Source organism: Lygodium microphyllum, chromosome 14, assembly GCF_053477565.2.
Source record: "Lygodium microphyllum isolate KBCC chromosome 14, Lygodium_microphyllum_v1.1.10, whole genome shotgun sequence".
NCBI lineage: Eukaryota > Viridiplantae > Streptophyta > Polypodiopsida > Schizaeales > Lygodiaceae > Lygodium > Lygodium microphyllum.
This window is the reverse complement of record NC_141148.1, coordinates 32,974,887-32,991,287: the sequence shown is the minus strand read 5'-3', so window position 1 is coordinate 32,991,287 and position 16,401 is coordinate 32,974,887.

Sequence of the window (16,401 nt, the reverse complement as noted above, 5' to 3'; positions counted from 1 at the left end):
ATCCTCTCACTACTCTTCATAGAATGTAGCCAAGCACTATAGGTTTATATGATCATAGAACTCATTATTTTCGAATGTCAAGTTTTCCATATCACACATTTTTTATGTCATGTAGTTTGATTTAGAAAAAGAAAATATGCCACTAGGATTTGTGGTAAGGTGAGATGTTACATTGAATACATTCTACTCATGTATATCTCAAATTAATAAAACATGTGAGTTATTTCCACCAACACCAGTATCCATTAGATAAATAGAAAATTGTCGCATATGGGTTTTTCTTTCTAAAGAGTGATAAAGAGGATGTTGTGCACCAAATTAGGTAGGTAGCATGTCCATTAACTCAACCTAAAAAGAGAGAGCGATAGAGAGAAGAAGAAGAAGTTGCCACCAAACGCCTTGCTTATTGCCATGTTTCTATAATGATGTGTGTGAACTTGTATATATGTCTATTCACGTTTAGGGCATACTTAGTCTTGTAAATCCTCTCTATTAACACCCCTCAATACACTTTGAGTTGTGCTCTCTTAAGCTTCTTCTTCTCCAAGCTATGTATTTGCATTCTTACAACTTTAAATCCAACAAATGGTATCGGATCAGGCTTCAACATCTTGGGTAGTGTCATCGATACCCTTCAATAGATTTCCTCAAATTGGGATAAGATTTGACAAGCATAGGTCAATGAATACTATAAGTGAGCCAATTCAAAGGCTTGGCATCATTAGGTTTTTTTAAATCTGGATTTATTTCGGCCTTCTTTTGCACTACTACAAGTACTACACATGCTATCTCATCCTTTTTTCTAAATTTTTTACACCAATCATTTCTACATATAAGAGCCCTCCACATAACACATGTTGGTTCTATGCATATTTTCCAATATACAAGTAACTTTTGTGTTAAGGCCATGGCTAGAAATAACAATGTATTCCTTATGTTGGCTATATGAGAACAAGTTGGATGGAACCAACTATCTGCTATGGGCTTATATGATGTGTCATGCACTAATTTCAAATGAGCTTTGGAACATTGCCCATGGAATTGAATGACATCTTAGTGGTATTTTAGAGGCTACAAGTACAACAGAAGTAACAAAAACAGGTGTTATTGTAGACGATGTAGATATTAGTTTTGCAATGGACTATATAAACTCAATAACTATGAAAAATGTGTGTAACACATGGCATGTGATGTTGCAGATTCACATGCATTTTCAAATACAAAACTTTGGCATACATATTCTTGCATTTGCAAAATTTTAATATGGTGTCTTCATTGCCTACTCTTAAGGCACTTGGAAAACAAATTTGTGAAGGCTATATATTAGGTAAAATGCAGTGTGTTTGATTTCCAAAAGATGGTTCTATAAGAGTTTTTTGCAAACAACAGCTTGTCTACGATGATGTTTCTGGTCCAATGCAAACAATATCTTTTAGCAACTACCTATACTTTGTGACTTTCATTGATGAATACTCTAGGAATGAATGGGGATATGGTTTAAAATTTGAGTTCAAAGTGTTTTGGTGCTTCAAGTAGTTTATTAGCATGGCTAGAAATTTATTAGAGTGTAAAGTGGGCACTCTTCACACACTAATTGAGAGGTAGAGTATATGTCCAAGGAGTTTAATGCATATTTGGATGAACATGGGATAAAACACCAATGTATAATGCCATATACACCATAACAAAATGGTATAGTTGAGAAGAAAAATACATCACTTATGAAGATGGCATGATGCATGATTAAGAGTCAAGCTTTTCCATGTAGTTTCTAGCTTGAAGTTGTTTTATATGCAACCTACACACTTAACAAGTGTTCCACTAAGGCTTTGCAATCTATCACTCCATACAAGGCTTATCATGGTACAAAGCCATCTCTAGCTCACTTTACGTATTTTTGGTTTCTTAGCTTATGCTTTGGTTTTCAGTGTAACAATGCAAAAAGTTGGATAACAAGGCTATAAAATATATTTTTACTAGGTATAATAATACAAGCAAAGGTCATAAGTCATACTATTCACAAAGTAAGCATATCTTGGTCAGCCATGATATTGATTTTGTGAAAGATGTTGTTCAACCTTTATTTTTATATGCAAAAGAGATAGATGTTCATTCACAAGATATGTATGACTTTTTTTTGCCTCTTTTTAGTGGTGTTCAATGCCAAATGAGATAGTTTTTAACCTTGCACAGGTTTCTCACAGTAAAGTAAATCAATCTATTTCTGATGCAAATATGAACGATGCACTTGTTAATGAGAGAGTAGCAATTGAGTAGTCTAGGACTATGCCAAAATGGCTAGTGTAAACATTGTGTGATAGTAAGTTGGATACACCCTTAGCTAGTTAATCTCATTGGGTTCTCATAGTGCCTCACATACATCACAATCTAATGCATTGGTTGTTTCTAGTTTGTGTGATAAGGATGAGCCTATATCTTTTGAAGAGGCATAAAATTAGAAAATTGAATGGTTGCTATGCAATTTGAGTATGATGCTTCTGTCAAAAATGGGACTTGGTTCTTATGTGATTTGCCTCCGGGCAAAAAGGCCATTGATACGAAGTGGATTTACAAGTTAAAATGCAAGTTAAATAGTGGTGTTGATCACTACAAAGCTAGACTCGTGGCAAAGGCTTATGCTGAATAAAAGGGCATTAATTCTGATGAGACATTTGCTCTCACTTACCATATGACAATTATTCATGTATGTGTTTTTTAGCCTCATGGTTGATTTTGTGGAGAAAGGCCAAGAAAACAAAGTGTGTAGATTGGAAAAGGCTTTGTACACCTCATGCTTCATATGGAAACATCAAGGTTATGGACAACCCCTCACCCCATGGAGGTCAGCCCCATATGGGGTGGTTTTAGAGGCCATTCCAGGCCTAATAGTAGCCCTAAAATACCCACTTACCCCCCCCCCCCTTCCATGCTCAAAGAAAATAGGACACTTTGAGACAGCACTTGGCTCTAATGGTGAGAGCAAATATGCTGCAAATCGACACCACACTGCATCTCCCTTGAATGGTTCAAGTGACCCAAGGTTCATTTTTGCGGATGTTGTGAAGGAACGGAAAAAAAAGGTCTATGCTTTAAATGTGGCAACAAGTACATAGTCGACCATGGCTCCAAATGCCCTTACAAGATAGCCAAGGTCAAAGTTCATAGCATGTATGTAATGGAAGATTGGCACAATGAGGAGGAAGAATTACCTGTTGAAAATGAAAAGCATGGTGAGGATGTCGACCAAGAGAAGTTCTATGACCCAAAGGATAGGTTTCCCTTTGACCCAAGAGGTTGCTCATCCCATGTTTTTGATTGGACATTCCACCTGACTACCACCTCACTTTGCTCCATCTCGTTGGATGCTTACAAAGGGGTATGCTTCTTTACTAAGATTGATCTACGCTTTGGCTACCATCAAATTTGTATGAGGGAGGGTGATGAGCACAAAACAGCTTTTAGGATTGATTGTGGACTTTATCATTTTCTACTCATGCCTTTTGGTTTGACTAACACCCCCACCACATTTTAGACCCTCATGAATAAAGTTCTATATCCCTTCTTATTCAAGTTTGTGCTCATTTTCTTTTATGACATTCTCATTTATAGCAAGTCACAAGAGGAGCACTTTGCACATGCCAAAAGGGTATTTAATATCTTCAAAGAGCATTAACTCTTTGCTAAGGAAAGTAAGTGTATCGTCATGGAGACATCGGTGGAGTACTTGGGACACATTGTTAGAAAAAAGGGCATACAAGCTAACCCCAAGAATGTGCAATGTGTTAAGGAATGGCTCACTCCTTTTGCCACTACTTCATTACGTGGTTTCCTTGGTCTCTCTTTATTTTATAGATGCTTCCAGACTTAGTTTACTTCGACTCCTAAGCAAAGGAGATGGGTAGCAACCTTGCAAAACTATGATTTTGGCATCTCTCGCACTTAGGGCAAATATAACATCATTGACTGATTCACTCTCTCGGATGTGGGCATGTAGGATACCCTCCATTTTAGAGTTGCATAGTGATTGGATTGAGGACTTTCACGAAGCTTATTTGTTGGATGAGGACTTCAACTATATATTCCAGAAGTTATAGCATGGGATAATGGCCAAAAACTCCCAATATCAACTCAAACATGGCCTTATATTTGGTCTATGGCAAGATTGTCATCCTCCACACTTCTCCCTTCACACAGAAGATCATGGAAGAGATGTATTCTTGCCCCACTACTAGTCACTTGGGTGTTTTCAAAACATATGATAGGATTGCCAAGAGCTTTCATTGGAAAGGCTTACAAAGGGATGTCAAGGATTTTGTGACCAAATGTATTCCATGCTAGTAGAACAAGGATAACAAGCTTAGACATACTAGCCTCTTGTAGCCCCAACCTATCCTTGAAGGAAAATGGACACATATCACCATGGACTTCATCATGGGCCTCCTCGTTACTAAGAAAAGATGGAATAATATATACATGGTAGTTAATTGTCTCGTCAAGGTTTCCACTTTATCCCCACTAAGACCCAATACACTGCCTCTTAGGTGGCCACTCAGTTTATGGAGTATGTCTTCAAGTTACATGGATTACCACAAGTCATAGTGCATGATCGGGATGCCAAGTTCATGAACAACTTTTGGCAAGTAGTTTTCACATCTATGGGCACCAAGCTTGCTCCATCCACTGCATATCACCCATAGACAAATGGCCAAACCAAAAGGGTAAATAAATGGCTTGAGACGTACCCATGATACTTTTGCCATGATGTATGATGTAGTTGAGATATGTGGCTCCACTTGGATGAATTTTCATTTAACAACTTCACCCACTCTAGCATTGGGGTTTCCTCTTTTCAGGCATTATATGGGTATAAGGTCCCCCTCCCTACAACCTTGTTCAATGATAAGATTAACCCTTAGAGTAAAGTTGAGTTGGATCACATGTAGACCCTTTAGTAATGCAAAGTGAATCTTAAAAAGGCACAAACCCACATGAAGCTCTATGCAGATGCGAAAAGAAGGCATTTGGAATTCCAAGAAGAAGAGCTAGTCCTCTTAAAAGTGCCTAAGTTATATTACTCCACTCTCAAAGAAGGCATCAGAAACAAGTTGGCCCATTGTTTCTATGGCCCCTATCGGATCCTCAAGAGAGTTGGTGACTTAGCCTACCGATTAGAGCTTCACCCTACTACCACCAAGATTCATAATGTGTTTCATCTCGGCTAGCTAAAGCCCTTCATTGGCACCTCAGTGGACTATGTGGAAGAGTTTCCTCCCATAGATGAAGAAGGTATCATTTGGTATATCCCTGAGGCAATCATTGGGCCATGAGATAAACACTTAAGATCTTGATCCATTAAGAAATACCTCATCAAATGGCAAGGCCTACCCCTGGAAGAAGCCTCTTGGTACCCAGCCACTATTGTTGATGAATTTCCTCACCTCCAAGATGCCCAATGGGTTGAAGACTAGCAAGCTATGTCCCCTTTCGACCACACCCTATCTGCTGACTGCACACTATTTTAGAATAGTTTTGTACTTGCCCAAGTTATAGCCATATGCTTCCTATATGGACTAAAAGTACACATCATAAGCTCCATTTTGACATGCAGTATGCCTCATTTGGAGAAGCCTATCGACAGTAAAGGTAGGTTTATCTTAGCACACATGTACTAGACAACATGATGTCCATAATCTTCACCCACCCATTTTCATTGTAATGTGGATCAGAATAGTACTTTGCACCCCACTTCTTAGCCAACCCCTTTATCAAGTCCCTCTAGTTGTCTTTTGTTTTTTAGGTTAAAAACTTTCAGGGTAGGGATAGATTGTAACGAGCAGGATACATGGGAACTAGGGGTTAGACCCCTAGTCACACTGACTAGGGTATATAAGGTGTAAGTGACCCAGATTACGGCATCCAAATATTATCAAGAACATACTCTTCACCTTCATCTCTAGCTTTCATGGCTTCCTCCTTCTTTCTCCTCTCTTTTCTGTCTTTCTCTCTCCTCTTCTAGTCTTTCTTCTTCTTCTTCCTTCTCGATTTCTCTCTTTTCGACTCATTCTCCTTTCTCCTCTATGCTTTATTCATTACACATTTAAATTTTTGTGAATAGAAATTTAAAACTAGGCACTTAGAATGCACATTTTCACACAAATTACTCTACATGTAAATGGTCCCATGAACATGCAGTTTAAAGTGACACTGAAAACTAAAATAAAATATCCGACTTTCTTTTGGTTTTGATTCGAAACTCTCTTTTGAGTGAAACAAGGCAAGAGAAGGGTTGAGAGAGCAGTGTATAATAGATGAGACACAAGATGACAAGACCATGAGCTCGTGTGAGAGGTCATGGTTGATAGGTTTCATGGAAAGAGGATATTTGACTCCTCACCTCCTATTCTTCTCCATACACATGAAGGTGAGTTCATTTTTTAAAAGGAGAACACACCTATATTTTTTTAAAAAGGCAAGACATATTGGTTTCAAACAAGGCGAGTTCAACTTGAGGGTGCAACAGTTAGGGATTAGCTCCAACTAACAGTGAGAGTGAATATGCGACTAGCACCAAGAACTGTCAAAGAATTAGTATGTCAGATTGAGATACATCCCATAGGCATAACCATCATGCATAGAGTGGGTCTCATGAGTAACAAAAGAGACCAACTAAAGGCACATCAAATTGCACACAGTTGCTCTTTGATGGTCCCTTTTTCATGCCATGTGCACCCATCGACACCCCTAATTCTTTGTTGCCCATCTCTTTGGATAGTGGTGCCTCCCATCACATGACCAACAAGAAAGGTCTATATAGTTCTATGAAGCCTTTGCACACAAGAATCCATCACTGTGACAAGATTTCTTCTCCAATCAAACTATACATAACATCAATGACATCAATAATCGACTCAATTAGCCACCATTATTTAAGACGAGAGGATATATATTTATAAATAAAAATAAAAATAATACTAAGTTTAATAAAAGAAAAAAATTGAGAATAAAATACTTCTAACTTGGTCCATGTAATGGAAGATTTAAAGCTATAGATTCCAAATGTAACTCTCTATGCACAAATACATGTTATACTTTCTTTGTGTCTTATCGTTATACTTGGTTTGATCTATTTTTGATAAGCATGAGCTTAAAAGAGGTCTCTGCTAGGATCGTGGAGCAAGAACCACATGTCTGAGTGTGAGAAAATGCATAAAGTTGGCAAAGATGTAGTCAAATGCTCGTTTTCACTCCTCTATTCTTAAAGAGCTCTCTATATAGTGCAGATCACCCTTGGGTAAGAATAACTCTCTATATTGTGAAGACAAGGAGAGTGTCACAGAGCATGTAAAAGTGTGGATAAGTTGCAAGTAAAATGCAAACATACACACATTTGTTAATGCGCCATGTCTATGAAAACAAAGTTGTTGAAAGTTGTATAGATGTTTGTTAACTTCAAATATAACTAGATAGATTTTGATAGAGTTTGCATAAAGTTTTAAGCTCTACTTTTTATTTCTCAAACTTTTAACAGTGTCATTTTATTTGTGTATGTAGGCACACAAAGGGCAACAATGAAAGAGGAGAAACAAAGGGAATAACAATGAAGAAGGCTTTTCACAATTTGATATATGTTTTCTCTTTCTTAAATATGCAAGAATCTATAGTTTTATTTGATAATAGATTACAAATTTTAATCAATATCTCTTTACTTTAATTTTAATGCTTGATTTCATTTTGTTTGGTTTTGTTTTACATATGGAGGTGCATATTATCATGTACATGGTTGCAAGCGCCATAGGTCTTCGTGGTGCAATGACTCACTTATTCAGCAAAGCATTGCAAGGGAAGTTGGAGACATATGACAATGAGCAAAATATTGCTCTCACTCCACACACCACACACCACACATAAATTGATACGTGGAGATCCAAATCCTTGTCTGCAACAAGCACTTATCAAGGAGCAAGATTCACGTGTACCAATACGACATCTATTTGGATTTTCTAGAATTTGTACTTAAAAATCAAAGACAAGCTTGAGTAACTACAATTTTCATTATGTTATATGGAAGCCAAACTTGACCTTTATGTAAACTCATATTCTAGTAATAATGCAAATAAGAGTACAATTTTGTTCCTCTCTTTTATTGTCCTTCAACATGTTGTTATGTCAAGCAATGATATTGTGTGTATATTTTAATACAATGTGGGTTAAGTTTGTATAAACAATGTGTAATGTGTATGCAAGGAAGGGTAAAAGAAATCTAGAGAGTTGCTAATTGTAGAATTGTGGCTTTAGCATAATTCTATAACTAGTAGTTCCCTGCTTTCTCTCTCTCTCTCTCTCTCTCTCTCCAGCTTGTGCTTTTATAATCATGTAAACGTATCCATAAAAATCGTAGGCAAGCATATCAACAAAAGTGTAAGAAATTATGTTTATTTTGCACAAATGCAAATTTAAACGTGGGTCTCCTAATGCAAATATTAACACAAAATTAGACACACTTGTAAGCTTTTTTTTAAATAGTTCAAAAAATGCATCAATATGGGTGCTTATAGGTCTAATCTCTTGTAGTGATACCCATAGCCCCATAGTCACCAATATCTTCTATAGGGCCACTAGCTCGTCCCTTCCTTCTATATGCATTTCTAGCATTATTATATAATCTTCTTACTTACTCCTAAGTGGAATTCCTCTCCTCCTAATTAGAATTCTTCTCAAATCCATTCTAATGGCATCTAGGTGTCTGTAAAGGCATCCTCATGATTCTAACTTTGCTATTTTTTCTATGCACTACAAAGGATGAGCAATGAATGGCAAGGAGAAATGTTTGAGAATGATTTTTCATGTTCTTAATTTTTTGTTTGCTCATGAGATTTTACTTTTTTTCTCTTATAAAAATTCCCCCTTGGAATCTTATCAAGGATCAACCTTTTAAAATCTTGATTGCAACATGTAAAGCTTTATACATGGATGTGGGTAAGACAATGATTGGAAAGTCATCACAATATCTTCTAAATCACAAGATTTTCTTCTACAAATACATGCATATAGTGCCTACATTGGAAAATTCATATAGTCTCTTGAGTTACTTCCTTGTCCATCTTTCAATTCTATTGAATGGCCTAGCTATTCTTGATGGGTTCATTTCTAGCCTAAGGTTTGCTAGTTCTTCCTTAGGCAGGGCTAATAGGTCTAGTGGTTCTTCTCTTTTATACATCCTTAGTGCATTTCAAGGATATTGATTAGCATCATATTGATTTAGATAGGGTTAGTTTTATAGGGATGGTTTTTATACATACACATCAAGTCTCTATAGCTATTTGCATTGTGCTTGTATCTTCCACATTTGGTGCATGTTCTTTCGTTCCTCAATAAATGAACATTAGTAAAATCACTTTAGGTCCTACCCTTTATAAAATAATAGTCCTTGTTTATTCATTTGCCTAAATAAGGTTTCTTGCATTCTCTCCATGGAAAGTTAAGACCAACCATGTGGAAGGAAGGAATGAAAACCTCAAAATCATGAAAGAGGAAGAGAAATTAAGAGGTTGTATGGAAGAGAGCACCTATATTGAGGGGGGAAGTGGTTGGGTGGGATAAGGAGGTGCACAACAGGGTAAAAGAGGGTAGAAGTGGGTTGCTTGGTGGCTAGTATAGGTATGATTGGTAGGATAGGTAGAAGGAAGGGAAAATCGATGGTGAGTGGGAGTAGTAGGTAGAATGAAAGGAGAGGGAGGTGGTGATAGGAGAGGGAGGTGGTGATAGGCAGGAAGATTAGTTGTCATAATTATTGATGAGAATTGATGGACAGGTAGAGCTAAGGTGGTGCGAAGAGTAGTTTTGTTTGTTTTTTATGGTCAAAGTAGTTTGCATCAGGTCAAACAAGTTGGCTAGGTAGTTTGTGTTTGTCTTTTGTGTTGACTTTTGATTGTCATCAAATAGGGCATGCTTTAGGTTAGGGGCCTGCTTCAAGCAAGGGGGATTCTTTCTAGCTTCATAGAGTAGCTTGTGAACTTCACTTCACATGGCTCATATTAGTAGGTTTTCCTTCTTCCCCCTACAAGCACCCCCTTGTCTTGCTCACACACTCATCTAGTTTTCGAGGTATTTTTCCAAAATAATAGGTATTAGTGCTCCACGCTAGGACCCACACAAGCATGGGTTGTTAGAGAAATTGTAAATTGATGGTGTTTAACCCCCCTCCCCTCCCCTTCCTTTGCCTCTCTCTCTCTCTCCCCCTTGTTTCTCTTTCTAAACACTTTCCCCATTAACCATACCCCAAACCCAAAACTTACTTCTTGCAAGATATCAACAACACACCATCATCTCTCATTAATTTTCAGAATGCACTGCACACTTGGAAGCATTTGGAAGAGGATAGGTAAAATATTGAAATTTTGTTTCAAGTTGTCCATATATAAGACCAACAAATAACAAAATACTAGAGTAATATATCATTTATTTTTCAAATAGCTTTCATATGCAAGCATTACCATCAATGATAGCACAAGTCTTCATTTAGTCTTCAAATAGAGTCCACCACTCTTCTTCGGTAGGAGTGTGCAAGCATAGCTGTTAATGTCCTGGTGAGCATGGGCTATTTCACATCACCATTGGGGGTACAAACACTTACTCCTATTTAACAATTATATATTTTTTATACATACGTGCGAGCACAAATGCAACTTTGTATGTTAGGTGAGGTCTTATGCCAAAATCACATGGATATCTTAGAACATGTGTGCATGCATGTTTGTTGCACATGCACATGTAGAGAAGAATCCCTTATAGTTTGCAAACATGAAAAAATGGCAACATTGTATCAATTCACAAAAAGCCATGTTTCTCATGTGGCACTATTAGCATAGATATTTGTGTGATGATACATTAGTCTCAAATATGTTCGGTAGTAGGTGATCCAAGTTTGAGGACCTAATTTAAGAGATTCTTATGTGCTTTCCTAATTGCAAAAGTGACGTGTCAAGATAATAATACATATTTGCTAACTATGGTTCATACTTCTAATTTTATCTTGGAGTCTTATTGTTGCAAGATAATTTTAGTGCTTCTAGGCTTATGATTAAATCAAACTTGTTTGACAACCTTCATAGAATAACTTCTTAAGGAACCTATCAATCCATAAACTTAAGAGGAATCTGGTAGATTTGTGAAGTAGGTGGTGTGCTCATCGTGGTTACAACCATGTGTTCTACTCTAGAAGCACTCTTCTTGGTTGTTGTTTGTTCTATCTTTGCCTTGATTGTCTAGATAGCCAAAATATCTCTCTTCTATGCATGTCACTTCCCTATACATAAGTGCTAGCTCTTGTTCACCGCATCACTCCTAGAGGATATTTGTTGCTATATTTTGGTAGTGATGTTTGTGAGCAACTTACGATTGCAAAGGCACTTTTATTCCTCTTTAGGATGTTTTTCCCCCCTAGCCTTATATATATATACCTATTCACATTTGGGGCATGTAAATCTTCTCTATTGATACCTCTCAATACACTTTTAATTGTGCTCTCTCAAGCTTCTTCTTCTCCAATATATGTGCTTGCAATCTTAGAATGCTAAATCAAACACTACTTGCACAGCTAATTTGCATGCTTGGTGCAACATCATTTTGAGAGAGAGAGAGAGAGAGAGAGAGAGAGAGAGAGAGAGAGAGAGAGAGAGAGAGAGAGAGAGAGAGAGAGCACTCTTGGGTAGAATCTTTGTATAATATATCTATAGATATAGATGTATAGATTATGAAAATAGATCATGTTTCCTTCACAAGAAAAACAACTTAGCGAAAATGACTATGGGCCCAATCAAATGGTCTGTTCACATGGTATGCATGAGTACACAAAAACTAGGACGGTGGAACTCCAAAGTTAGATGAATATAGGGACTACCATATTTTTAAAATATTTTTGAAGATAGTGTTTTATTTTTATTTTTAAAAATGGTAATCCCAAAGTGTTTATACTAGAGTTTAGTGTTCAAAGTTTGCAAATTTATGAGTTTTACATATGGTGATGCTATATCAATCAAGAATCATTAGTTCATTCATTGGGAAGATATTAAAATGCATATGGTTCAAGTATTTGTATCCCTCATGGAAAAAGAGAGGTGGTATGATGATGGTACACTCTTGACCAATGTAATCTCACTATAGGAGAGTATTGTTTACCGTAGCACAGAGGAGCGGGAAAATGGAAAAAGGAGATAACCGAAAGGGCACAGGACAAAGGAAGGAAAAGGCGCCCCGGATGGAAGTCACACCCTAAAAAATTTGAATGACGACCTCTCTAGAAGGTCTCAATGTCACCTCGAGAAAAGAAAAGAGTAAAAGCGCACCATTAATTGCGAAAGCGCTCCCGAATTCTTGTAAAAGAGTGCCAGGCTCACTCCTGTGCAAATTGTATGCACTAGTTGGGAATGTGATAAGTTAGAATGGTGGGAAATAGGAAAAGAGGGCCTAGGCTAATGGCCGGCCATGTAAAAAGTGGGGATGACCACCGTCCCAAAAGTAGGGCATGTATATAAAGCTCAAAAGTGAATGAGAAGATCATTCTTGTGTGTGACCAAAGCTTCTTCTTCTTCTTCTCTTGTTTCTTGCCTTCTTGCTTGTGCTTGAGTGAGGGATTGAGGGAGTGTGAGGGAGTGAGTGTGTGAGAGTGAGGGATCGTGGAGAAGAAGCTCCCCATCTTCTCTCTTCATATTCTCTTCTTCTCTTCTCTTCTCTTTTCTCGCGCGGCTATGGAGGATGGAGCTTGATGGAGAGGGCTTGAGGTTGCTTGAGCTTGTCGCAAGGATCGTGGAGCTACCAGAGTGCAAGAGAGAGGAGGGAACTTAATCGAGCATCAAGGTAAGCTCACTACACCCATAAGGTAGGCATTGCGTGTCGGCTATGTGAGAGGTAGCCATGGCCGCTCGACTTGAAATGCTTGATCAATAAGCAGTCCGTAGGTCTCGGGGTAGAGCTCCGTAGCTCCCCTTCATTTTGGTTCCATTATCGGGACCGATGGAATCGAGCCTCAAGCGCCACGTGCATCGAATCGAGCATAGAAGTAGGGTTTGCAACCGGAAGCGGTGTTCGAGATAGTTAGGAGATTTAGGAGGTTTTAATCCTTGGAGCAAGTGAGTATTTTGATTTGTTGTTGAATATTAGAGTAGGACCATCCATCTCCATCTCTGTTTTTGGTTTTTGTTGCATTAGGTTAAGACTAAGATAGGAAAAAGAAGGAAAACAGAAAGGGTTCTGCTGTGCTGCTGGAAACAGGGAAATAGGGGCATAAATTCTGGAGTGCCGTTCGATTCGAGCACCACAGTGATTCTAGGTATGTATGGCATTTCCTTGTATAGTGTTTTGCACCTATCTGGAAGGCACTGGATGATTCCATGGAGTAGGCGCGCTGAGCTTGAGTCATCGCGCGCAACCCGTGGGCTCTCGTCTACGCAGTTGGACCAAGTTGTCTCGGTCCGATTCCTAGAATCGGACCACCCGATTTCTAGAATTGGACCGTCCGACTGGGAGAATCGGACCACCCTGTCCAACTGCTAGAATCGGACCACCTGGTCCGACTGCTAAAATCGGACCACCCCATTCGACTGTGAGAATCGGACCCGTCCGACTGCGAGAATCGGACTGTCCTGTCCGATCCGATTCCAGCAATCGGACCTAGTGTCAAAATTGGACCACCCTGTTTGAGTCCCACAATCGGACCAGCCCTGTCCAACTAGGGAAATTGGACCAAAGTAGAAATTGGACTATCCAATTCTCACAATCGGACCACCCTGTTCGAGTCCCATAATTAGACCACCCCGTCCGAGTCTCAAAATCGGACTAGCCCGTCCGATGACCACTTCACTAGAACTTAAAATAGAGGGTTTTTGAATCTGATTGACAATCCTGGCCACCCTGTTCACATCTCTGACCCCCCTGGAAACCCAATTTAGCCCTTAGAAGCTAGAGACCAGACAGGATAACCGAGGATTCACCCCAAACAGCTAGACACTGAGTAGACCGAATTTAGAACTCGACTTGACTTTCGGTAACCAACCAACCAACCCTGAAGCAAAATAGAGAACGCAACATGGACTTTCAGTAAGACCTTAGATAAGCCAGAACCTACGCTTAGAGCCATATCATGCTACGAACGTGAGGGGAAGAGGGGAGTTTGCATTAAGCATTTCTTGCATCCGCACCTCACTTTTGATTTTATCACCAAAGGTGCACTACAAGAAAAGAAAAAGCTTGTTTTCGCACTGAGCACTAGAAAGCACGAAGCACAACTTGTGAATAAGATTGACAACTACTTTCAATAACAAGGACTCATCAGGAGATATAATAACATCAAGGAACCCACTATTAGGAGAAGATACCAAAACATAGTTGGGTGCCTGAGAGCCCCATCAGTAGGACCTTAAGAGGACACGAAGATCCAGAAGGCGACAACATAGAGGATCGAGCGATGCCGGAGCTACTCAAATTGATCGACGACCTTCTAGAGCTGGAAGTGGAAGCAATGTCAGGATCCTTGAGCCTAGGAGGTCTACTTCGGTAGTACCCTTCCTTATGGCAAGAATTAAAGCACTGGGTGGAGGGAAAAGAGGAGCACATTGCCGCTGACTTGCAAGAGCAGGACACATTCACGCAGATTCCAAGCCTAATGCTACACTCAGTTCCAAGGTCACTGCACGTCAATGCTTTCTGGGAAGGCATTGAGATGCATGCAGTCTTACCTATCTTAGCCTTAGGGGATGTAACATGAAAAGGAATAGTAGACATAGGCGCCGGTGTCAGTGTTTTGAGCCACGCATTTCTATAGGCCTGGGAAAACCCACCCGTGGAAACGGCTAGGTTCAATGTCACATTGGCCAACGGAATGAAGGTTAGACATTCGGGGTCTTAAAGAACTGGCCAGTGAAGGTTGCAGGGGTGCAGTTTTCCGTGAACTTCATTGTCATGAAGGGAGTGGACTACGACATACTGCTAGGCCGACCCTGGATGAGGAACGCTCAAGTTATTGAAGATTGGGGTAACAATCTCATCTTCTTGGGGAATAGAATAGAAGTGGTAAGGGTTGAGATGGATACTTGGAAGACTACCCCAGCCGACCTTGATGCTATCTCAACCATGCTAAAAGGTGATGCACATGCAAGCAAACCCTATGGGTCATTGACTAAGTACATCCCTTGCCCTGAGGACGAGTGGGATTGGATGCACATCTTGGCAACCATTGACCTACCGTTCTCAGATGAGGAAGAGCTATATAGGCAAGCTGCTAAATCCCCAAGCATGCCAGCAAGGGAGCCCATCGTGCCACTCTGCATGATGGCAGGAAGCTCACGTAACCCAGGGAAACCAATCTCGTTCCATATCCCCACCAACAAGCTTGAGCTTCAGGAGATCATAGAGTACCTGACCAATAAATTGAAGGGCAACATGGCTCCCAATCTAAATCCCCTAAGTGATCTTTTGGCTAAGCCTGAGTGAAAATGGACCAAAATTCACGATCTGAACCTATTATACAATTGGGCTTTAGTCACTGACGAAAAGGATATTGGAGAGGAAAGCCTGGGGGATGACGAGCAGTCAAAGGGGCAAGACTCTGATGATGAGGAGTATGAGGAATACCGCTCTATTGGAGACGAGAGTGAAGAAGAGTTAGACACGATAGAATATGACACTGAAGGGAGAACGATCGAACAGATCAAGGCAGGCTCTAGGCCTAGAAGGGAAAGGCAGGCTAGAATGAAAGAGGAGTCATGCGGAATGGAGTGCAATAGATCCTGGTTGGAGCACATAGGAGCCATGGATTATGAGCAGACAGGAGTGGCACAACCATTGGTAGTTCCAGTACTTAAGACAGATACACTACTGAATTACGACCCCTTGGCGAAACTCCTTCCTCAAGCGAGGGATGTGAGTTTAACTCGAAGTCAGAAGTCAGTACGGAGAGTGATCCCGAAAATACCCCAACCCTCTAAGGTTAGATGCACCAAAGGGGACTTGCCAGGCCACCTAAGGCGCAGATGGCTAAAGGAGGAGGCCAGGAAGCAAACTAAGGACTCAGAAGTAGAGAGGCAAAATAAGCCGTAGGATCTCCCCAAACACTTCACAAAGTTTAAGAAGGGTGATAGAGTGGTGATTCTGCTAGGAGCAAAGAGACAAGGGCAAACCAGTGAGCCAATTGAGGGACCTGCCAAGGTCAAGGAAGTCAACTTGGCAGGGGAAGGCGAGAAGCCTTGACCTGTGTTCATTGCTGACGACTTGACCAAGGATGAGGAGGCTAAACTTGTTGCTCTCCTACGAGAGTATGTCGACGTGTTTGCTTGGTTCTTGGAGGAACTTAAAGGAGTCAATCCTAGGGTTGTGACCCATAATATCCCAATGGTTCTAGATGCGGTG